Source organism: Alosa sapidissima, chromosome 14 (genome assembly GCF_018492685.1).
Source record: "Alosa sapidissima isolate fAloSap1 chromosome 14, fAloSap1.pri, whole genome shotgun sequence".
NCBI lineage: Eukaryota > Metazoa > Chordata > Actinopteri > Clupeiformes > Clupeidae > Alosa > Alosa sapidissima.
Genome location: NC_055970.1, coordinates 2658014 through 2683085, shown reverse-complemented (window position 1 = coordinate 2683085; position 25072 = coordinate 2658014). Strand labels below are relative to the sequence as shown.

Below are 25072 nucleotides of genomic sequence, written 5' to 3'. Positions count from 1 at the left end.
TGGGAAGAAGAGCCAGCATCCAAACACAGCCACTCACACACACACACTAAGTCTCCCTGTTCCTTAAAATGCATGCATTTCCACAAGCACAGATATTTCTCAGGAGATGTTCAGATAGAACATAGATGTTGAAATTGTCTGAGAAAGCATAATGTGGGTGTGATTTGGGAGTGTGTTCGTCTGTGTGTGTGTGTGTGTGAGAGAGATCGAGAGAAAGAGAAATGGAAGGAGAGAACATGATTTGACACCCTTCATCACATTCCTTTCAGTGCAGTTGTCTTCGTATACATTCTCGGTTCTATCTGTAGTGCTGCTTTTGTGTCTGTGGGATATTCATTAGAATGCATAGATGACACTCAAATCAGCTTAGCGATTCACATCACTGATGATACCATAATGTAATGACTGTTTAACAGTCAGGGATAATAATAATGGGTTTCTTTGTGAGTGTATGTGCCAGAGACAGAGGTGAGAGAGAGAGAGAAGCCTGTGTGTGTGTGTGCGTAGTGATGGAAATGTAGAGCTAGGAAGATTTAGAGCAGACATGATTATGCTTAAGAGTAAATGCACGGTGCTTTCATGTATAAGTTTCCAGAAAAAAATACTATAGTGGAAAATGTATATATTTATGTATGTGTGTGAGAACCTGCCAGAAACAGAGTGTATGTGTGTGTGTGCATATGCAAGTGTGTGTTTTAAGTGGAGGTGTATGTGTGTGTGTGTGTGTGTTCTATAACTGGGGGAAATCTGGAAGCTTTGACAGGCTCTAGGCCCAACAGTTCAGCTCCAGCACTTAATACTCAATCTTAATGACAATTTCCATTAAATATGAATGTCAGACCCCCGGTGGAACAGTATGCTATAGACTCCCTGTTAAACTGCATGTCTACTTAAGTGGATGTTATTGGATTGCTGACAAGGTTACGGTACAAAGGCGATTTTTAAAAGTGTTTGCCGAAAGCACCAGATTGAAAACACACCTGTGCACTTAGCTTGCTTCACAAACCTCATGTGAGGCAATCTTTGTATGCCAACATGCTGGTCACACCACAAAACATTTCCATCACAGTTGCTCTTTTTGGCTTTGTCGCTCTTTTGTGCTTTGGTCGGTTGCGTAAGCCACACACTGATATTGCCCTCATCAGAGACATGGATAAGCTGTGATTTTCAAAAACCTCTCCTTTGGCTTGAAGCCATGCCAGGAAAACGAGCCTGTCACTTTTTGCACTCATAACGGCATGAGGGAAACAACCTGTGCTGCTTGAAGTGATGATATGCTACGATGGCGAGCGCCTCGGAAAAACAGATTGCTTTGTGAGAGGAACAGTGTAGTGTGACATACCTGCCGTGTGGGGGATGCTGTTTGTTCATCAGAATTAGAGTGACTTTTAAGAAACAAATAATTAAACACCATCTCAGAAATACGCAAACTCTGCCACTCACGGCAGACTCATATGCTTGTCTTGTTGTTTTACAGTAAATGTCTTCACAAATGTCCAGGAGAAATTGATAAATCAGTGATTTAAATGACCTGAAATGCCTGTGCTGCCATTCTTAACAACACTGAATTTCTCAAAGAGAGGAAGTTTGTCGGACCGAGACAATGGGCGTAAATGTATATCACTTCCCCCTCTGATGAAAATGTAATGTTTTTGCTTGTGCCCTTGACATTCAAAGCCTTCATCCTTCAGAGCATAACTCCCATCTGAATTCATTGGAAGCCCTTAGTAGAACATCCCCATATGTCAGAGTGACCTCTGATAACTTGTCATAAAGCAGCCCTAGCATACCTCCTTGTCCCTACATGTCCTTTGACATCCCTTGACAGAATTTTCTGTATCTTTTTGTTTCCAGTCCGCTGGAATTGTGGCTGGAATCACCGGATTGCATCTGAGTCTGGCCCTGCTCTGGGTCAAATGAGTTCCACAGCTTGCAGCTATCTGGAGCCTGCAGTGTTCACAGTTTCTTTTTTTTGGGGGGGGGGGTGGGCAATGACTAGCAGTGAAGCAGTCAGGGCAATGAAGCTGCTGACTGAATGAGCATACCTCTGCCTCATCCCCAGTTGTTGTTCTTGGGCAATTACGTTGAGAAAAAAAATCTAATGCATTCTAGAGTTGATGTTTGTTTCATTAACATACCCCGCAACACCCACCCACTGTCTATCAATTATTAATTAGCATTGTGTTAATTGAAAACATTTGTTTCAGGGTCAGTTTTTTTTTTCTGGAGGCCCTTAGTTGGGTAATGAAATAAAGACTTTTTAAATAAATAGACTAGAGGCGTCTGTTTCCTAAGTTTGAACTTTGAAACAAATCAAAACCTTCATTAAGAAGATAAACCATGTGGCTGACCTCATGAATCTTTTCTACTGAATTTACTCCTGATTATTTGAAAAAAAAAAAGTATCTTACAAAACAAACACATACACACACACAAACACACACACAAAGGCGAGATACAGTAAAATGTAGCTTGATAACACTTATTATACTAGATTCCAATTCTATTATTATATATTTATACCATTTTCCAGTCAGAGTTGAAGTTATTGCTTTACCTCTACCAGTCTATACCGGTTGTCAGTACTTGGCATGTTGGATGGAGTCTTTAATTAACTCTGGTCTAATCCTGTTGCTCTGACTAACCACTCAGCCTTGCTGGCACTCAGTCCTGGCTTTACACAAAGTGGCACAGGTACCAGCTTTTTATTTGTCACAGGGACCAGCGGAGCTCATCTCTCTCCTTAGGGCCCAGTGCCATTCCCCCTGATGCCAGCATGCGGTGGCAAGCTGCCCTGCCAACCGTGCCCATGTCCGTGCCAGGCTGTTATGTGGTGAGACGCCCAGGTCCTTGAGTGATGAGACTGTGCGCGGTGCGCTTTGATGCAAGACCCTCCGAAGAGGAGAGTACGCTGAGAGACACCCTGATCAAAATCTGCCCACTGCCCACCGCTTATGTTTCTGGAGCCAGACAAATGAAGGTCAAGCGGAGGAAGAAAGGTCCTTCTGACCAGGTGCAATCTAAAATGTCTTGAAATGTACTTAATGTTAGGCCCACGCAGGCAGAATGCCAAAAACCATTCAGCTGATCTCAAGGCTAAACTTGGAGAGTATCTTGCTGAATAAGAGTGTTTACTTGTACTGTAGTTCTTTCACTCTCTTGCCAAGACGTTCATTCTGTGATTTTCATTCCAAATGATCACAATGCTAAAGTCTCTGTTGTTGTCTGTCCACATGCTCCTTTTGTTATAGCATTGTCAAAAGAAACATGTCTTGTCATCCGTGCGAGTCAGTTGTCTCGTCATCCCTACAAGATATATTTGAGGTGAATTCTTTCCATCAGGGAACTTGTTCATGTTCCCACAGATATGCTTTTCCACTGTTAACAGTCTCAAAAGCAGTGGTGTATCAACACAAACGCGCACACAAACACGCGCACACACGCCCACACACACACACATACAGCACAGATTCTCATGAATTTTCCCAGACTGCCTCTTGGCTAATCCTCCTACGGCCTCAAATGACATCATTCTTCATTTTAATGCACTTTAGTAGCATTCATATCCTCTTTCTTTTCCTTCTTCAATGGCAAACAAACATCCTTAAATCTCATGAAAGCTGCTTTAGTGCCACTGAGAGGGCCGGCCTCGGAAATCAGGTTCCTCAAGTGAAGGACCCAGGGTGCTGTGTAAGGAAGGTAAGAACACATGGGGGAGAGTTCCTGCAGACAGTCAGACATAGAGCCAGGCTAGCTATGCATGGGAGGCAGGAACAACATGCTAAGATAATTAGACACGGTGCTCAGTGAGTAAAAGTGACTGGTGTAGGCTGGGCACAGGTGTAAGCAACAGAAGGGGCAGCTGACTGGTACACAGGCCTATGGCGAAGTAGGAGACTGGTTATAACAGGTGAGACAGACAGGTAAGGCTGGAAGGTAATCAGATTCATATCATAATGTATGGACGACAGTAAGAGTTGAATGTCTAATATGTGGCATGGCAATACAGGCTGATGACAGCAGTGTTGGAGGAAGAGGGTAATGGCCTCCAGGCGGGCATCAAAGGGAATGTGGGTGCTGTTTGCAGCCAAGGAATGTCAGACAGGCATATTTTTGGATGACAGAGGGGCCGGGCAGAAATGGAGACGGGAGCAAGTGACGGAAAATAAAAACGCCCACACGCACGTTTGCCTTTTTATAGGGGTGGTAAGAGAATCTGTTCTGCATGCATAATTCAGGGGATCTCCCTCTCTAAATAACTGCCTCGTGAGGATTGTCTGACATCCCAGATGAATAATTAACAGGTGACCTTTTGTCCTTATGAGACAGAGATGGACCAATGGCATTTGCCTCAAGAGATAGTGCCGAGAACCAAGGGCATCCTCAGGAACATGGGCTTATACTGGAACAAAGACGAGGCAGCTCAATGAGCTAATGAATGAATGAATGAATGAATGAATTAATTAATTAATGCTCTGAAAAAGTATTGCACATTATGTGGCATATGTACATAGCACACGTGGCTACAAAGTCCTGATTTCTGCAGAAGTATAAATTGACAAGTTTGGCTCTTCTGGCTCGTATGGGAGGGCCATGGAATACAAGGGACTTTTGGAGAGAGAGAGGCTCAAGCAGTGACTAGTGACTTACTCTGTTACATGTATGAAAACTGTAGGCTTTCTTCAGAGTAGTGACTGTTTCTGCTGCACTCTCCACCATGCACACATCTGCTCTTCAGGGCTTCCTACATGACGTACATACAGTAGATGATCTACTGTAGTATAGGGGAGGATGTGAAAAGAGGTCATGAATGTCACAATCTGTAGCACCTGGCAGGGAGCTCCTGCCCTGGAGAATGACGCAGATGTAACACTCACACCCCACAGTGACTACACCCTCAGATGTAACACTCACACCCCACAGTGACTACACCCTCTCAGGCCAGCCTGGTCTTGCCCTGCTATCTCATCCCTACTCACTCTTTCTTCTGCCTTTCTTTTCAGAATCCTCTCATCTGCCTCTGCCTGAATTCTGCTTCCCTCTCTCTCTCTCTCTCTCTCTCTCTCTCTCTCTTTTACATCTATCTTTGCTCCACATTTGGGTCTAGTGAACTTCATTTTCAATAACTGTGAGTAAAAGATGCCTGTATCTCATATTCAATAGGGAGCTGTTAATCCGTCTTTTATGGCATAATTTATTCATTCTGACGTGAAAAATAGGTATGGTCAAAAAAGATGACATGTTCCATTTGTTATGGCTGGTTTGGTTCTAACCTTGAGTTTTCCCAGATGGAAACTCCTACTAACAATGAACTGTCAGCATCCCAGAACCAGTGTGAGTGTTTTAAGAAGAACAGCATTAAAAACTTTGATAAGCAGAGATATCTCAGACCGCCTGCTGACCAGACTCAGCAACATACAGTAGCCATTGTTCTCTGTCCCACATTGAGCACAGCCGAGCTGTTTCCGGAGTTATCTGGGTGACCGTGCGCACACAGCACTTAGTATACAGGGAGCAGTGCCTGAAAGAATGCCCCTGAGTGTTGGAGGCATGATGCATATTTATATCCGCCAGAATGATCAGAAAGCTGATGATACACTCATTCCTCTCAGAATGTATGGGGCGGAATGCTCCCATGGTGTCCCCTTCTCTGCGATCATGTCTTTTCTCTGTATCTCTTTATGTGTCTCCATCATGTCTTTTCTCTGTATCTCTTTATGTGTCTCCATCATGTCTTTTCTCTGTATCTCTGCTATCATGTCTTTTCTCTGTATCTCTTTATGTGTCTCCATCATGTCTTTTCTCTGTATCTCTTTATGTGTCTCCATCACTTCTGTTTCTTTTCTTTCACTCTCTTCCCCCTTTTCTCTCTGTCTTTCTATAGCCTTGTTTATTTTTCCATATCTCTCTTTCTAACTCTCCGCCTTTCTCTCACTCTTAATTCCCCTTCACTCCTTCCCACTATATTACTACAGAGAGGTCAAAACAGAGAGGTCAAAACAGAGAGGGAAATGAGAAATGCTCTAAGCCTCCATTTCTCCTCTTCTCTCTTCGATCCCGCTCTCCTTGACAACTCCTCTCATCCTCCACCTTTCTATTCCTCCCTCCACTTCTCTCCCGTGACATTCTCCATCTCCTTTCCAGCTCACACACCCAACCCGCCCACCTGCCGGTGCTGTGGTTTCCAACCTGACGTGACGAGGCGTGGTTATCTCCTTGAGGCTGCTGGCTGTTTGTTGCCAAGTTCACTGCCCTTTATTGTCAGGAGGTTTCTCTTCACTGGGCCGGCTGTTAAGCCTTGAGAGAAGCTTACCTTCTCGTCTCCGCTATTTTGTTTGGAAAACGAATGTTTCGTCCCATTAACTAAACATTGCATCCTTGCCTGCATGAAGTGCACCGTAACACAGCACTTTTGTAAGAGGTGCAGTCTGCCATTCTCCTAAGGACTCTTGGGGGAGAGTGTTGACCCATTCATTTCTTACCAGGAAGTAGCCTGCAGACATGCCGCTCAGATTTTATTATAACAGAAGACACATGGCCACAACACACTGATTAACCACAGTCAAGCACGATTGAAACCAGCCTGTGAGAAACATAACATACCTCTTGGCACCAAAATAGCTAATGCTAACCTGTTGCTAACTGGCTGAAGCTAATCATAGTCATAGAAACAGAGAATTGTGACAATCTTTGATGTGTTGAATGGCTGTATCGCAGGAAGGTGGGATGTATTTCCGGAATGCTGGAGAGTGTAATTTAGTAACTCATTGGCTATTGACCAAGTGATTGGCAAAAGATGGCAGCACTTTTCCATGCCAGTTTCCCGTTTTGCCACGGAATCTTATGGGAGTGTCGCTGCGCTGCTTTCTCTACCCCTCTGTGACTCTCTGTCTGACCTACTCGTTATAGACCCTTTTAAGAGAGTTCCATTATCAGCATCATAGTTGGCCCCACAAGACTTCCTTTTTAACATTCCATACGTTATCTTAATGCAGAGGAAGTAGATTGGGAACCAAATAGAATGTTCAAGCATTGTTTTTGTTTTTATTGTTGAAAGGGTCTATAGGTGACATAGTGTGACTTGCATGTGCATATGTCCCAGGAATTGCCTCTCGTCCCCCTCTTTAAAAAACAATCCACATGCAAATTACAATTTAAGGTCTATCTTGAAAACTTGGAAAATGTTTAAAATGACAACTTAGTTCACTTTTACAGTAATCTCCACTATCCAACTCTATCTTTGGTGGTTAATAGTGAACATGGAGGGATTTATCTTTAATGCAACAACAGCCTGACAAATACATTTATCAAATGCAAATATCTACAGGACAGCTGTCTTCCTTCACTGATATCTGCTGAAAAAGTCATTGTGAAAACCTGTCTCTCACATGCAACACTGGTTTCATATTGAATAGGATTTTGTTGGTTGTAAATATAACTCAAATGTAATTCAGAGTGCATTCTCCTTTACATATTTCCTTCTTCTGCCTCTCTTGGTTATTTTGTAAATGTATCCAAGCCAAGTCACTGAATAACATAGGAGTACATCTTCCAAATCCGCACCATAACAGCTCAGAAATAAAGAGGTCGAGGAAATTCAAGGTGAAAAAATATACATATAGACATGCTGATATGCATATTAATGATAACACAGTTTTGATTACAAGCATCATGCACACACACACACACACACACACACACTAAAGAAAACGTACAATGTAATATACTTATCGCTCCCTATTTCTTCCACAGACACATACGTGCACACAAATGCGCGCGCGCGCACACACACACACACATCCTCTGCTCCCAGCTGGCCTTGGACACCTCTCATCCTCAGTTCCGTGGAACTGACGTACCCTCCACAGCCATCTGGAGTGCCATGTCCTGCCTTGGCTGGTGCTATGCCAACGGAGGCGCGGGGGCCTCCAGTGTAGGCACAGAGTCTTCGAGCACAATCTGTACCAAACAAATCATAGCTGTGTGTGTGTGTGTGTGTGTGTGTGTGAGCGAGAGAGAGAAAAAGAGTGCATGCACCAGCAACTGATGATGACGATGCAATCTCATGCCATGAAATCATGTGGACCTTCTTTGAATCCATTTGGAGTGCTAGAAGTGGTGTTTTTTTAGACTGTATGGCCTCTATCTTGACGATCAGAAACGTGACGCAAAGCTTATTCCTATCTTACAGTAAAATTTTTCACCATGCGCTTCACTTTTATTAAGCCTTGCGCCCAGGGTTGTGGCAGAGGGTGCATGATCCAAAAATCGATATCTTACACCCGCTAAAAATCATTATGCCACTGACCAAGAAAAACCTGGTCTATAGCGAAAGGTGCATCTAACCACAGCTGAAGACACACTGTCACGAGATGTAAGCAGCCCTTAGCAAGCAGTCCCAAACAACTTCTCTGCAGGATAAATATCCTTAGAATTTTTATTCAGTCATTCCAACATTATTGAGGTTTATGTTGCTTTATGTTTTTGATGGTAACCCCTTGTCAGTCAATAGTGAAAGTAAATAACTGTGTAGAGCTGTTTTGTTGTTGACTGAGACCATGGTGAAGTTACAGTAGTTTCACTTTGCCAATGAGTTCAAATAATAGATGAGCGCAGATGTGTGTCGGCTATGCTAGGTTTTAGTAAAGCATGGTATAATTGAATACCTGGTCCATGCGGTCACGCGTGCAAGCAGATTCCTCCAAATGCGCCGCTGACTATAAAAATACCGATGCGCTGTTTGAAGTTGTGCTGCTTGCTGTTAAAGGGAATGACAGATGTAATTTTATGTTATGCCTAAAACACACCAATATGAACTGGACACCCCTAAATGTATTTAAGCTATTCGCCACTGACCATGCTTTTTAGATCACCAAGATAGAGCCCTATATGTTCCAGGTACAAAGTATCCCGCACCTATAATTCCACAACTACAAGGCAGTCCAGCTCAAAATGTTTCAACATCTCAAATGTTCCACATTTCTGTTCCTCGGCCTGTAGTCCCTGATGCTCATCATTGCCATCCAAGACCTGCCTTGTGTTGTTTTTTTGCTGTCTCTTATTCAAATGTATTCAAAGTAGTATATTAGGCAATGCTACAGTATCTTTGTCAGTATTTTACTTTCCTCCAAAGCTTAGCAATTATAAAAAACCTTTGGGCATGCAACATTTGCCTATGTAGTCTGCTTTGCCTTTGTGTAGCTATTTACTATGACTCCATGTAAACAAAAGGCATCTTTTTCAACTGCCAGTTTCTTGCTTGTTTTCCTGCCCAACTGGCATCATCATGGAGCATTAGGACATTAAAAAAAACTAGGGCTGTCAAAATAACGTGTTCATTTCGATTAATTAATTACAGGAAAAATAATGTGTTTAATTAAAAAAAATGTTTTTAAAATTAACGCTGATTGATTACATTCCGTAGTGACCTTTGACCCAATGCAGTTCTGGCTACAGTGACTGAAAGAAGCAGACGAGAAAGCGCTGCTTGGTCCAGTGAATACTTAACTTACGTTTAAAAAAACGCCCAGATGGAACTGTTTTCTGATTTCTGCAGTAATGAATTTCCGTAACACTTTACGGTAAGGGTACATGAATTATCATGAATTCATGTGTGAATTAATTCTTCATTCCTTTATATCTTATGAATTATCAGGAATTGACATAAGTTCATAATCTCTCATTCATTACCTCATGCATGAACAACACATCAACTAAAGCATTAGGTAGGGTGGGTACATCATTATGATTTATGATTTCTTAAGCAGTGACCCAATGGTCACTATGAATGAGATCTAAGATGAGAGAAGTGTAAAGAAGGACAAACATCAGTGCAGCTCAGTGCCTGAATTCTTCCATTGTGAATTGTGGCCAAATAGTTCAGTCTTTGTTTTGTCCTTCTTTACACTTCTCTCATCTTCTCAAAAGAACTCTAGATCTCATTTTCAATCACCAAGACGTATTTATTGTGAAGCAGAGCACAATTTTAACGGAAGCAGAAATATTAACCCAAACCTTTATATAGTCCGTCAGTGTGTTGGGTGGGATTTCCTCTGAATGTCCTATCCATCTCACTATTAGAGCACACTTGTGTCAACTTATTCATAGTATATTAGGTAATGATAACAGTATCGTTGTCAGTATTTTTTTACTGCTTTCCTCCAAAGCTTAGCAATTATTCAAAAATGTTGGGCATGCAACATTTGCTTGTACAGTATGTACTGTAAAGCAGCCATTTGTTTAGTCTAAAGCCTCGAGGTCAACAAACCTTCCTTGTAACACCAACAACAGCAGTAACCCCTTCCGACCCCTTCAATATTTGTAAACATCCAGAGCCTACGTTGGGTGCGCGTGCAGATCGGCATGTTGAGCCTACCTTAATAAATTAGTCTTAGCTAATTGACCTTTTTCACACTTCTGCATTTACTCATCAAAGCAGTGTAGCGGAACTTCCGGTTACCATAGAGGCAGATGAGAGATGTGAGCTGGCAGTTTTCATGACATTTATCCGCATTTCTCTAACGGATTTCTATTCTTCTTGTTAGTTTGAACACATTTTCGAAATATTGTTTTGTCGGATGAATGGGAGTCAATGGTAGCCTCAAATCTCAGACTAGCGGTGAGCAAGGAATATTTTGCTGGATTGTGTGACATTGGTACTTTGGTAGGGTAACCAGCCTCACAGTAAACGTCTAACGTTAGCTGCCATTTCTCCATCAACAAAGCATACAACGGAACTGGTTTACCCATCCTTGACGTATTTCCGGTTTTTGAGCAATAGGTCGATTGTCTGCCTGATCCTGAGCTAATAACAGAATGGGTAGACGATGACGCCAGAGATCCATTGGCCCGCCATATACGGCTCATATATATATCTATATGCAACAACCAGTCTGTTGCTGCCAACGTCCTCTTCTATGCTGTGGTATGCTGGGGAGGAAGCACAAAGAAGAAGGATGCTGGGCGACTAGACAGGCTGGGGCGCGTTTCCCAAAAGCATCGTTGCTAACTACGTTAGCAACTAACATGGTTGAAACTATGTAAATACGACACAACTGTTCCCCAAAACGATGGTGGTGGAACTTACATAGTACGATGCATCGTTACACTACGTTAGTGTTTCCCAAAACCATAGTAGCAACTAACGTTCGCAACCACTATCGTAAAGTTGTGTAATTACAGCTACACCTCTCGACCTGTAGTATGTAGTAAGAACCATAGTTGCTGGAGACAACGTAACCCTGATGACTGAACACACAGCGGACAGATGGAGGAGAGGTAGCCATTAAACGATCCCATAACATTGCTGTGGGATACGATACCATAGCATTGCTGGAGGCTACGATCGCACATTACTGGACAACGCTATGTGGTACAGTGGAAAGTGAAGTGTTGTGGAGTTAGCCTACAACAGAGCAGTCCGTGGTGAAGTATTATGGTGACCGCAATCATCTGTGTTGTTATTAATCGTGAATTTACATGTAGCCTAATGCTAATGTGTCAGCACAGATTCTTTCGAACACCCGTTACGTTATCTGGTGATAAACCTTTTGAATGCCAACGGTATTGTTATGTGAGGCTAGCATTGTAATTGTTATAAAAGGATAACGTTACATTGTAGTCGTATGTTAAGTGTGTTTGGATGAAGCATCTGCTAATCATACACATAGCTAACGGAATCTATGTAGCCCATAATGATGTGGTGAAGTGACTGTGCTGTGGCAGAGAGGGTAGCGTGTGTGCTTTACATGATAGTGGTTACGGGTTCAAGACTGAGTCGATGGTTGTTAGGCGAGTATGCCTGTGGAATGGGATTTGTGTTGTATCTTGTCTGATCACAAGCTATGTTTAGCGGGTGTATAAGTTAGGCTACTCTTAATTATTATACGATTTTGATATTTGAACACATAGCTGAATTATGTTGGTACAATGACATTGGAGAATACTGCTGTGAAGTTGAGTAGCCTCTCGCTTGGAGAACTTTAAGACCTTTGGGACTTGGTGGATAAGTGAGCATGCAGAGTGCTGTGGTCAGTGTCAAAATGTGATATGATTTTCACTGATTTAACTTGTCCTTCATGGCCCAGGTATGCGTAGGCCTGTCATGGGAGGCGGAAAAATGGTAAATTGCCTTTGCTTTGTGACCTTTCATGTATGTATTTTGATGTCATGGCTCATAGGAAACGTGTGTGTGTGTGTGTGTGTGTGGGAGGGATCATGGAGAGAAAGTGATGGTGGGAAAGTTAAGTACATTTACCCCCAACCCCCACCAAACTAAAATAAATGTAAAAAACAGAAACAAAACGGGACAATTTATAATAAACAAACATAAACAAAAGGGGAAAAAGCAGGGAATGTGGTAGGGAATTGTGGGGAGTGGGTGTTTAGGGGCCAAACATATGTGCAACTAATTCCCAGCGTGCTTCCAGGCCAGCAGGAAGGTGTGCAGCAGCCACTGGAATGACCTCTTCCACCTCCTCCACTAACAGCTCCTCAGCCGGCAGTGGGATGTGATCCTAAAGGGCCATGTTGTGCAGAAGCGCCGCCACCAAAACTACACTGCACGCCTTTTCAGGATGGAGCTTCAGGCCACCAGCAGATTTGCTCACACACCTAAAGCGCCGTTTCCACATGCGCCCTCTTCACAACAACGCGGGTCCGGCCATCGGCCTTGCTGTACTGCGCCCCTGCCTCGCTGTTGGGCTCCTGGATGGAGCAGTTGACATGCTTGTGTCATATAGGGGGGTTGATGAAATAAAGTAGGTCTTGAAGTAGGTCTTGAAATGTCAGTGCACTCAGAGAATATAGACATGCTTTTGAAAACAACAGTATAGACTTTGCTACTATCTCAGCAGCAGAAGGCAACAACATGAGCAACACCTACAGTAACACTGTGTGTGAGTGTGAGTGTGTGTGTGTGTGTGTATGTTGGTACAGCTGGCGCAGATCCTTCAACCATTTGAGCATTAAAACATTTGTGCTATGTGAACAGTCATTTTGTGGTTGTGATTCAACACACAACTTCATAACTACAATGGATGAAAAGTAATGGTAAAAAAAACATTGTATCTGTTCATTTAAAATATCATGAAATACTTGTGTGTGGTAACAGTATTCAGTTTTCAGTGTCACAATGAAAACAGATAACAAGGGCAACATTGGAAAAATGCTGCATAAAGGCATGAAAAAAATCCATTGAAATGAAGGGCAATTATAAAGTAAGGTTCATTCATTTATATAGTGCTTTTAGCACAGAGTGAAACCCAAAGCACTTACACAACAACATGTTGTTCAACATTGTTCATATTACAAAGCCGTATTCTGCTCTTACTGTAAGGTAACTGCTAAGACACTGCACATTTCATTTATATTACTCTAAACCACCTTCTGCAAACCAACTGTATACTGTCTACACTGCACTATATTTCTTGTCCTGTCTATGCACCACCTGTCTCTGCTTTATATATCACATTGCACTTTTCTGCCTTTTTGGCACTTGGTTAGACGCAAACTGCATTTGGCTGTCTTTGTACTTGTGCTCTGCACTCTGATAAAGTTGAATCTAATCTATGCCATTTTTCATAGAACATAATTTATCCTAAGCCATTGATAATGTCCCTGCGCATTTTCAGACAAATAACACACAAAAGCAGTAGGGACAACGCGACTCGAACCCATCACAAATTCCAGTGAATATCAGTGAACCATGCTCAGTCAAGAGCCAATCTCATCGAGCTACAACGGCTTATAAATGCAATCAAGCAAAGTGGTATTCATTATCAGTGTTAGTTTATTTGCCTTATTCATTGAAACAGTGTGTGACCTCTGTTCAATTTGCGGAGCTTATAGACAACTATGGTATCGTGTTGGAAGATCGCATATGGAAAAAAAACATCACTGGACCACAGAACTAGGCTACTGTGGGCCTATAAGGTAGGCTAGTAATCGTATGGTCTCCAATCATTAGTTCAAACTAGGACTACAGGTTCTAATCGATCAAAGAAATATTTAATGATTGAGCCTATCCAAGATTCCAATACCATTGTAAAATAATTATTATCCAGGCCCGAACCTATGATTACAAGATCCGAAATGCAGCTGATTATCCTTTCACGCCACCCTGTCGCGCTACAATGGGTGTGAGTATTGGCCAGTATTTTATGTGGTGTGTTTCATTAAATGTGTAACTTATTTGTTCACATTTCCTCGGTTGGCGATTTATGCTTCACTGATTAATTAGTAGGCTACCCTACGTTCAATAGACTGTGACGTTATTATGGCAATTATTATTATTAATAGCCTAATAATATATATTTTTAAAAAGCATACATAGCATAGGGCCTATTGAAATTACTGCCTATTTTTCTAATAATTATTATCATTATTATTATTATTATTATTCATGATATTATAACTGCTGGGCTCAGGAAACGTCATGCAATGTCAAATTTCATTAGGCCTACTTTTACATGACTTCATGCGTTCGGCTCTAATCGACATAGCCTGACATTCTCCGAAAACATCTGCAACCATTGTAGTCCGAACTATGTTGGTTGAAACCAACATGGTTCAAACTAACAAAGCACTATGTAAGTACGATGGTTTTGGGAAACAGTCATAACTTACATGTTGGTTAGTTGAACGATGCATCGTACCACGTTAAAAGCTAACCTCCGTAGAAACGCACCCCTGGTAAGGAAGGCTGGCTCTGTCGTGGGAGCTGAACTGGAGTGCATCACTTCAATATCAGATAAAAGGACCCTGAGCAAACTGATCAACATCTTGGACAATGAATGTCATCCACTCCACAGCACTATTGTAAAGCAAAAGAGCTTGATCAGCTGGAGACTTCGCTCACTGCCTTGCACAACAGACAGACTGAGGAAGTCATTTGTCCCCAGGGCCACTGAACTGTTCAATGCTTCACTAAAGGGAAGAGGAGAGATACACTTCTCCGCATAGTCTGTCATAGTCTCTGCCTCTCCACCCCCTCCATGTTTGAGTACTGACTGCTCACTACTGTTTTACTACTGTCCACAGCCTAATGTCTTACTACTGTTTTACTGCTACACTGTTTTCCATGCTATATTAGCACACATGACCAATGGCTTCTGCTACAATACTGAAAGGCTGTAACCCTATTACCTCAACTTATTCTTGCACTGACATAGTTTTTACATAGTTTTTATATTACCTTGTCTACACTACTAAAAACACACACACTTACATCATCACTGTCATCACCTCACATACATACAGCACACTGCTTGCTTACAGTAAGCCTCCTCTACATACTTGCTGCACACTGCCCCCCCCCCCCCCCCAATACACAGCACATTGTCTCATGAGGAAGCTTCTCCAACACACATATTGCACACTGCCCTCTCCCCACATACACAGCACACTATTCCATCTCCCCTGTCATCCCCCCAACACACACACCAAGACCCCTGGCAGTTGGGTTAGCCCCTTGAGCCGTGGATCTGCCCAAGGTTTCTTCCTAAGGGAGTTTTTCCTTGCCCCTGTTGCTCTTGGGTGCTCCTTGTTGGTGCACCCCCCCCCCCCCCCCACACACCTTTCTTATGCAGCCCTTGCCACTTAATCTACTAAACCCCTCTTCTACTGCACTTTTTACCTCCCCCCCCCCCCCCCCCATAAATGCACAAATAGGCTGAAACCAGACATAATTTCACTGCATTTCTTACTTCCAGTAACTATATGCATGTGACAATAAACTTCCTTGTATCCTTGTATCCTTGTACTATACATTACTCTCTTATCTGTCCATATTATTTATGCTGGTCTCTAGACCTTATTCTTGCACTGTTGGACTACTGTTGGACTGCTTTTTGCACTTTCACCATGACACTCACTCTCTTGAGCACCTTACCATGCACACAGAACTACAGGCCAGTGGATTTTTTAAATGTAATTTATAGTATATTTAGTATTTAGTTTTGTTAGCTTTTCTTATCTTCTACTGTCTTTATTGTACAGTGGAGTTTGGTTATATGTTTATACTTATATTTACCCTTTCTGCTGTAAGTGCATGTTGTGTGTGATGTCTGTATGCTACTGAGACCTTGAATTTCCCCTTGGGGATCAATAAAGTATCTATCTATCTATCTATATGGCCCATATACGGCTATCTGGTTGACAAGGCCTCATGCATTGCCGAAATGAATTGGGGTTCCATTGCTTTGGTTTGCTTTGCTTGCATTGCTTGTGCTAGAACGTTAAGAAGTAGGCCTACTGCTTTTCAAATGATAGCACAGGCAACTGAACGATCAGATCAAATTGTGTTATATAGATATCCCAGCACAGGCGTCAGCCATTTCAGGTTGTATTATGCAATTATTTCCCAGACAGTTTGGTTCCGTTCACATGTGGAATTTTAACATGGAGAATATTGCCACCATGGTGTGATAATAAACTGTGCTTGCATAGTTACATACTAATAACATAATGTGATAATATACTGTGCTTGGTCAGAATAAAATGTTAGCCAACATAATTTGCTAACTGTCCACAAAGTATAAACCTTGCCAACTAAAACAGAGGTCTGCTATTCAGACACTGTATGAACACTGTGGTTCCTCTGTCAATCTGGCTACAATAACTGAAAATACTTCATTATTTCACCCCCAAACATCAGGCAAGTACATTATCAAAACAACATGCATGTATTTTGCTATTGTGCTTGCTGCTGGTGAGGGCATGTGAATCACACAATAATGACAGAGACCCCCCTTTCATGATGCAAAAATGGTGTTACCATCCTATACAGTGGCTTCAACTGATCTGACAACCCAATATCTATAAATCGAAGGAGTTAATGTCATGCCTTAAAACACCATAAAACAAATGTAACAATAGCCTTCAGGTTCTCCATAGAGAGCCTAGCACAGGGTGACAGTGGGCCTGCTCCCTCCAGATCCAGGAACAACTGCCAACCAGACAAAACTATTTACAGTGACTCTGTGCAGCGGTATTTTGATGGTCTTAATAAAGATATTATCAATGTCTGAACATGCACATACCACAAACACACACATCAAAGTCCAAACTTCTGGACAAAAAAGGATTTTGAGAGAACAATTATGAGATAGGCCAATATCAAATATATAATGTGCTCTTAGGTGCCACACAGCTGTCGCATATCTTTGCAATGTGTTCTCTTGGCTTTGATAGAGAATAACACTATGTCCTCTATTTAAAATCAGGTGGTCGGCTATTTAGGAGTTAAAGGTCCAAGATATTAAATTATCGGTGTAGGCCTACTCATAGTGAGGCTAACATGTGAGGAACTCATACATCTCCAAACCAATCTCTCACAAGAATTCATGTCTCATCCGATCTGACTCCACAGGTCAGGTGTGCCACCTCACCATCACACTGGAAGTCAGAAAAAAAGGCTCACAAGTGTATAAAAAAAACAGTCCTTATGAGGTCGGCCGCTGGCTAAATATGTCCCCATCGAGCGATTCACCGTTCCTGGATCATTAGTATTTAATTTAAGCAGGATATCATATGAACTAAAGTTACCTTAACTGAGTCTCGTAAACTTGTACTTCACTTTGTGATAAGCCTACTACAACAAAGTTCATATGCAGGTTGACGTATGATGCGTTTATAACTTTACATTACATTACATTTAGCAGACACTTCTTGACCAAAGTGACTTACATGTCAGCTATATTACAAGGGATCACATCCCCGGAGCAAATTGGGGTTAAGTGCCTTGCTCAAGGGCACAACGGTGGAAGCCGGGAATTGAACCGACACCTTTCAAGCTACTGCACGCTAGCCTAGCTCCTTAACCACTACACTACCACCGCCCCAACTTAAATAAATAATGTTTAACAAACACTAAAACAACTGTCCGGCAGTAAGGAATCCAGTTCGAGCGTATTAGTTCTCACAGATATGCTTGAACTTGCTGCTTACTGGCGGGACAGGCTACCATTCTAGTGTTTATTAACATAATTTAACATAAGTCATCTTAAGTCATCATAAATGAACCTGCATGAGTGAACTTTGGAGGCAGTGAGAATAATCTTTGAGAATAATCTTGGAGTGCAGATGTAGCCTATTTGGGCTACACTATACTTTTGTTTAAAGACATATGCGACTTCAATAAATAACGGCTGTTAATTCACACGATATGTGAGAGTAATAATAGTTGCCTAGTAAAGCACTCACCTGTCCAGACACAAACACTGAGCCGATGAGTCTTATCAGCTTCGCGTCTCCGTAGCTAAGTCCCGCTAGATAAAGATCAGCGTCACCCGTGAGGGATGTGTCAGTTTCATACCATGGAGTGGGCGCCTACTGATCACTGCCGTGCATAAAGTACTGAAAAAAATGTTCAGCTTAATATTGAAGCCTCACGATCTGTGTTGATCTGTAGAATTCTCAGGTAAGAGGAAGTGGAAGATGAGAGGACGTGTAGTGAGGCTACGTTAATTCAGGTAGTAAAGTCTACCCGTCTAAGTGCCAGTAAAATTGCGCATCCCTCCGGTATGTCGTTGCGTTATATTCCTAAAAGTCTCTGAGGCGCAAGAAGCTGTCGATGCCTCAAGGCAACACTGCAAAAAAGACTTCGGAATCTCCGATCTCGTAGAGCACCGTTCAACAAATTGTCTACGAAACCCTTCCTGATCACGTTTAGTTTTGCACGCACCATCTGGAGTGGAGGAAGACAGAGCGAGAACGATAGATACTCTGCCGAAAGTCGCCGAAACAGCGCATCATTCGGATCAGCGGAACAAACGAACAGAGAAACTGGGAGCGGTTATGTCCACGTCCTGAGCACGACTCGATGCCCAGCGAATGCCAGGGAATCGGTTTCACGTCTAAGTTTATAGCCTATCCAGAGAGCGAGATGCTTCGGGTCTCCGCCGGATCAATTCTTGTCTCTGAATGGAGTGTAATGGATCCACCCACCGTTTTAGTCAGCAAGCACTGTACTATAACAATAGCAACAGTAATCGTGTTAAGTAGCCGTCCAAATTAGATATAATTTTAATTAATGTCGTCTCACAATGTTCTTGTTTTTTGCACCACATAGCCTAAACGTCTATCTTCATGCGTGTATGCAATACTTACAATTATAAAATGTCATATATATTTTTGAGGTGCTTTCAGGCAATAACTAAGCAAATTCAACAAATTCGTTTTAAAATTGTTTATTGACCACCAAAGGCTACTTACTCAGCAACTGTCATGAAGCTATTTGTATGTTCACACGTATAGCTCACCCCTGAGGAAAAAAGGAAGAGAAGAGGACAGGTATTTATTCCCTGTCTGCCCTGTTGAGTGGTGTATGGCAAGAAAAGATTCTTGACTTAATTAATATAATTTGCTCTGACTAATTTTACAGTTATTCTTTACATTCAGGCGTTACATTCAGGCAATTCTCTCTCTCTCTCTCTCTCTCACTGAATGTCCGTGTGTATATGCATGCAAACTGCATATTCGGTCCATATTGTTTTACCATTTTGACACCAGATGTTGACATTCAGATACACCCACCCCCTTGAAACTACATTTTGAACATCTGTCTAATATCCACCATGACAGGCACATTTGTTAAAGGGAGTTTGATTGCACATGCACACTGAAAGAGATCATGAAAGATAGGGAGGGGTGAGAGGAATAAAGCAAGGGAAATGGAGAGAGAGATAGAGCGAGAGAGTTAGAGCGATCGAGAGTAGCTCTCCATCCTTGTTAGCGTGATTATGTGCAGTCTCAGGTGTCGCGGTGGCCCTGAGCCTGTGAGCTCCAGGCCTGGGGTGATTGTTGGTCTCCTGTGTGCCTCCCCTGGCTGCATCAGCTCCGGCGCTGCCTGGTTCTCCCCAGGGGTTCACCTCACTCTTCTCCCACCTCTCCCTAGGGGTTCACCTCACTCTTCTCCCACCTCTCTCTGATCACTCTCTCCCTGCTGCCCCCCCCCTTCTCTCTTTCTCATCCTCTCACCCTGTCTATCTTCTTCCCCTTCTCTCATTCTCTCTCTCCCTCCTTTCTTCCTCTACCTTTTCACCTCTGCTTTCTTCTTGTTCCTCTACTTTCTCTCCTCTGTGTCACCTTCCCTCTTTCTCTCTGTACTTGGGGATTCTGCATGGTCAACCCACAGAGTATCTGCTAATGTGGAGATTTGTGTGCAGGCGTGACATGGATATAATTGTACGTTGATTCGCAAGAATAAAGCCTTGTCCTGAGTCTCCCTTTCTGTGGTAGAAAAATTGCTATCAACTCTTTGGTTGACATCACATGTGTTTACTGTGCCATAAATGAATATCGTCGTAGCACTTTTTTCTTGTATTAAGGGGCTGTGCTACTATGCTACTCTCACTGATGACCGTGGCAAGACCACTACACTACCAATGACAGCTTTAATAAAAGCCTGAGTGATGCCATCCGCCTCTAGCCATGACATCACTGGTGGGAAGAGGGGATCCTCAAGACCCCTGTCTGCAGTCCAGTCCAGCCCCAGGCAGTCATCAGCCAGGCCACAACATGCATCGGAAATAGCCCTAATTCCTATGTATATGCCTACTCAAACTTGTGTTAGATCTTCAGTGCCCGGTTGCACAAACATCAAAGAATGATGATATGAACCAAATATTCTGGAACGGAGGGATTTACAGCATTTAATGCGATAAGCTTTATAAACCGTCTCTGATATCACTGAAGTGACATTCCACCGTTTCCAGAGATTGCTGCGTTGCTAGTTTACGACACATGCTTCAGTGTACATTGAAGTGTAATGCGCAGTTGTCCAACATAAAATAGTGTGTGCTTATATTAACTATAAAGTTGAATAGCAAATTACATGTCATAAATATATGCATAACGTTACTCTGTGAAGTTTGACAAGTGTGCATCTATTCTTACACAGCAGATAACAAAATTAATACATAATTTGTGAAAGAAAAAATGTGGTTTTTATGACATTGTATTGCATTTTGTAGAAATATATAGTGTAAGCCATACATTGCTTGGGAATATTGAAATCTAGTAAATCGATATACATCTGTACATGAAGTGGCAGCTTCAGCCATTTGTAGCTATGAAAATTTTGGCGGCTGCAGCAGCCATTTAGGTTTTGGCTGAGCTGGCTAGCCAGCCAATAACTTCATCCGCCAGCCATTATTCTCAAATGGCTTCGGGGTCTATGTGTGTATGTGTGTGTGGTGTGCATCTTTTTTTTCTATGTACCATAATCAACATACATGAGCAAGAGTATGCTGATTAAGTCAAAATTGTACATATCCCCAGTGTAAATCGGCACAGAGCAGTTAGATCTGTAAATGACTAAAAACAGAGATCATTGTTCACTTTGCCCAGCCCTCAGTTTCTGATTATGTGAGCCTGATTATGATAGTTTCCTGGTTCAGCTACCTGGGAAGTGTGCTAACACTTACCTCTGAGATAACTGAACACCTTCAAGCTTATCTTAGTTTTGTACAATATACACCCCACAACACACACACACAAAAACATACACATAGACCATACATGTAGACAAAACAAAATAAAAACATTGTTTATGTCTGCATGTGTCCATGTCAAAAAGATGTATATTTACACTAGTGTCCCTCAGGTTATGTCATAATGATGTTGCTGCCAAGGCAGCTGAAGGACCCTCTTCTGAGAGGATAGCCATTTTTTCAACCTATATTCCTATTTTGCCCAGGGTGTAGGCAATCCTACACTCTGGGCAAAAAAGGAATATGCTGTGCCCAATGTTCACAGACTGTGTGCCACCTTTGACTGTGTACTACCTTCCAGCGCCACCAGACCACAGGGGAAGGAAAAATATAAATTTGTTGTGGGACAATCTCTACTGGGCCACACAGAAGAAAAAACGATAGCCTACAATTAAACACTTACTGTATGTACACACCTGGAGTGACCAGAGCTACAAAATTACTGGAAGTCATTCATTTTCTATGAGAGCACTCTTGGCAGTGAGAAGAGGCGAAGCTGTCGCCGTCATGAATTGGGCATTTTGAGCGGCCAGAGCATCAAACAGAAAGTTGAAGCTGGGTCAACTTCATGGTAATAAGGTATGATGCGGTTCAGCGGCAATGACTGGCAAACAATTCACAATTCAGTGTACACAGTTCAGAGAGCAAAACCTATGTGAACTCCAGTTGCTATGAAACATAATGTTTGCAATATTGAGGATGAGAGGTCAAGCCAGTGTTTGTAGTAACTTCAAACCCTTAGGGCCCGACGGATGCAAATTGCTCATGATTTTTGGTGAATGGGTGTGAAGTTGGACGTATTTTGTGTCCGTCGGCCACATAGTGTTAAAGTTGCAGTCACCGATCGTACAAGATTTCAAGCCCAATTTTTGTCACGTTCAGCTTCTCCTCACAATCCAGATGCCCATTCTGTGAGTACACTGTAAAAAAAACGGTCTCTCTAGGCAGCCCAGGCTCCGGACATTGGAAACAAACAAAGTGGGGGCAGCCTGTCCCCCAAACAAAAACGAAACCCTCCATGGAGTTCCTCTCTGAATACAGAAGGGAGAGGTGAGCTACCTCTCTGGTGTATTTCGCTTGGTTCTTGGTTAAAATGTATGGTTTTTTGGACAAAAGCGTCTGCTAATAAATCCAAATATAAACACAAACAAACACAACTTCCAATCGTTGACTGCATCTTTAACCCAGGCTACATCCTCATAGCAGCTAAATATTGGAGAATGCAAACTGAATTTATGGTCACATGTTTTTTTTTTTCAATGGCCCAGATACAGGTTAGCTTACGAGCTCAAAAACACAGATAAAATGTGGTGAAGCCTGCACAGTGAGAGGACATGTACATATTTGATCTGGGTTTTGAATTCATGTCTCTGGTGTTAAAGTAAGAAATCCAACAGAATTGCAGATGCGTTTGAAATAGCTGCTTAATTATTGTAGATGATCTGTGATGGGTGTCATTATCTGTGGGTAAACTTTATGCACTTTATTGTCATGCCATTTCAGCACACACAGTTCATCACCACAAGCCTACTTGGAGTGCAGCTCCCTCTAGTGGTTTGGAAGAGAAAGACATGCAATCTTTGAACACAAGCTTTTTACTACTACTACTACTACTACTGCTACTACTACTACTACTACTACTAGTAAGAGTAATAATTTCATGATGTATTTATAACAATTTGTGATTCGGTCTTGGCCTTTCATTCTCATAGTAATAGGGCTGTTCAGAGGAGCAAAACAAACAGCACAAACAGCCAGACATTTGTTACATCCAGCAGGTGTTAAAACTGGGCCATGCACAGTCTCACAGGCGTGCACAGTGCTGTGGCTAGTCTCTTAACACAGAATACAGACAGTTCTTTCCAGAACATTCTGGTGTGTTTGGATATATGAAAGTGTTCTTGTGCATCATGAATCCAAAAGTATTCTTAGATGCAAATGTCAGTTATTATAGTTTGGTTAAATGTTTCACTGATCACATCGGAGAATCGGCCTAAAACCTTCAATGGAAAAAAGGCCTTTTTGGTTATGCTTTCTTTTTCCTGTGTAATGATAACACATTTGTATCTACAATATGTACAAGTGTTCCGCAGCTGAATTATGATGTGTTAACATTGAAGTCCCTTTAGAGAGGTTAGAGAATCCAACCATGCTGTGGTATAAAGTTAGGTAATAAAATGAAGCTTGCCTGTGTGTGTGTGTGGGGGGGGGGGGGTCAGACATGTGCTGTGGAGGACCACTAGATTTGATGGATGTCACTGTTCAGGAGAGATGACACCAAGCTCCGACCAAAGGACACATAATCCCCAATGAATCATTCATCAATACAGTCCTTCAGTCCCCTTTGTCTGGTGAGGAGCCAGCTGTCAGCCCTGATGTATACTGTTTGGATTAGGGTGTCTGTCTTGAGACAATCGCTTGTTGCTCACAACTGAAAGCGAAATCACATTTTGAGAGTGTCAAAGTGCTGATTGTGGTAATAAATTAGGAATGGGGACTTGGGAAGATAAGGATTTGGTGTCCGCACAAGGGAAGCTGTCCTTGTCTGTTATATTGGAATGGGATGAAGGCAAAAAGTAATCTGTCCTAGGTGCATAATCTCATTGAAACCTACCTGTGATTATTATATCTACCAGTAAAGTCTTTGAACAGCTTACTTTTGAATCAAATCATGTTTTTTATTTGTTTATCAGTGACATTGTATTATCCAATCCTATTTCTGTGGCATTATTGGTGAAAGATGAAGTGTAATTTACATCTTATCTTTTTAAGGGGAAAGTTTGAAATCATTTTCCATGAAATTCTGATTTCTGAATGTAAATAATTCCCTTTTGATGCATGTTTTATGTGTACTTTATATAGTGTAATTGTGCTTATAATAGTGTAATCTGTGATTGTGTTTTCTAATGTAAGATCTTTAGGAAATCATTTAATGCAACATATGGCAGTGTGACACTGATATGTTAGAAATGACATCGCTGCAAATTAACATGAAGATCATACATACTGACATAAAAAAAGCAGATCATGTATCAGAAGGGAAGTATCCTTCTCTATAGGGATGGGGGTACAGTATGTGAGTGTGTGAGTGTATGTGCATGTTTGTGTTTGTGAGTGTTTGTGTGTGTGTGTGTGTGTGTGTGTGTCTGTGTGTGTGTGTGTGTGTGTACCGAGATGCCAAGAATAAAACCAATTAGTGTCTTAAGACATAATTGGCCGAACAGCAAGTTTAAACGTAGAATTGGATGGGTGAACAGCTCACGGCTGATTTAAAATACACCTGAATTGTGATGTATGCAAATAGTTGTGGCCTCTCCACTTCCCCACAATATGGAAGTGCGTGGCTGGCAAAGAGGATTTGGAGATTAGTATTGACCCCATCAGGGGGGCAGGGAGATCTGCATACACAATGATGGTTTTCGTCAGGGAGGGAGGCAGACTTTAATATCACAGGACAACTAAGTAATCAAGGTATGACCTCTGTAAATAAGGGCAAAGCCTCTTAGCCTGCTCTGCATACATGTTGCACTTATCAACACCAGTGCAGTCATGTAGCTTTGACAGGCCAAACCTATCAACAC

At 42.1% G+C, this 25072-nt stretch overlaps 1 protein-coding gene across 2 annotated transcripts in view; it reads right to left on the bottom strand.

Annotated features, from left to right (window-relative positions):
* LOC121681419 (carbohydrate sulfotransferase 8-like) overlaps nt 1–25072 on the bottom strand; it is a 231310-nt gene that overhangs the window by 201974 nt on the left and 4264 nt on the right. Inside the window, exon 1 of one of the 2 annotated variants that reach the window (XM_042061155.1) lies at nt 18202–18952. The exons of the other annotated variant lie outside the window; for it this stretch is intronic. The gene's annotated coding sequence lies outside the window, so the exon portion shown is untranslated. Of the gene's footprint in view, nt 1–18201; nt 18953–25072 lie in introns of those variants that run through there. 2 annotated transcript variants of the gene reach the window in all.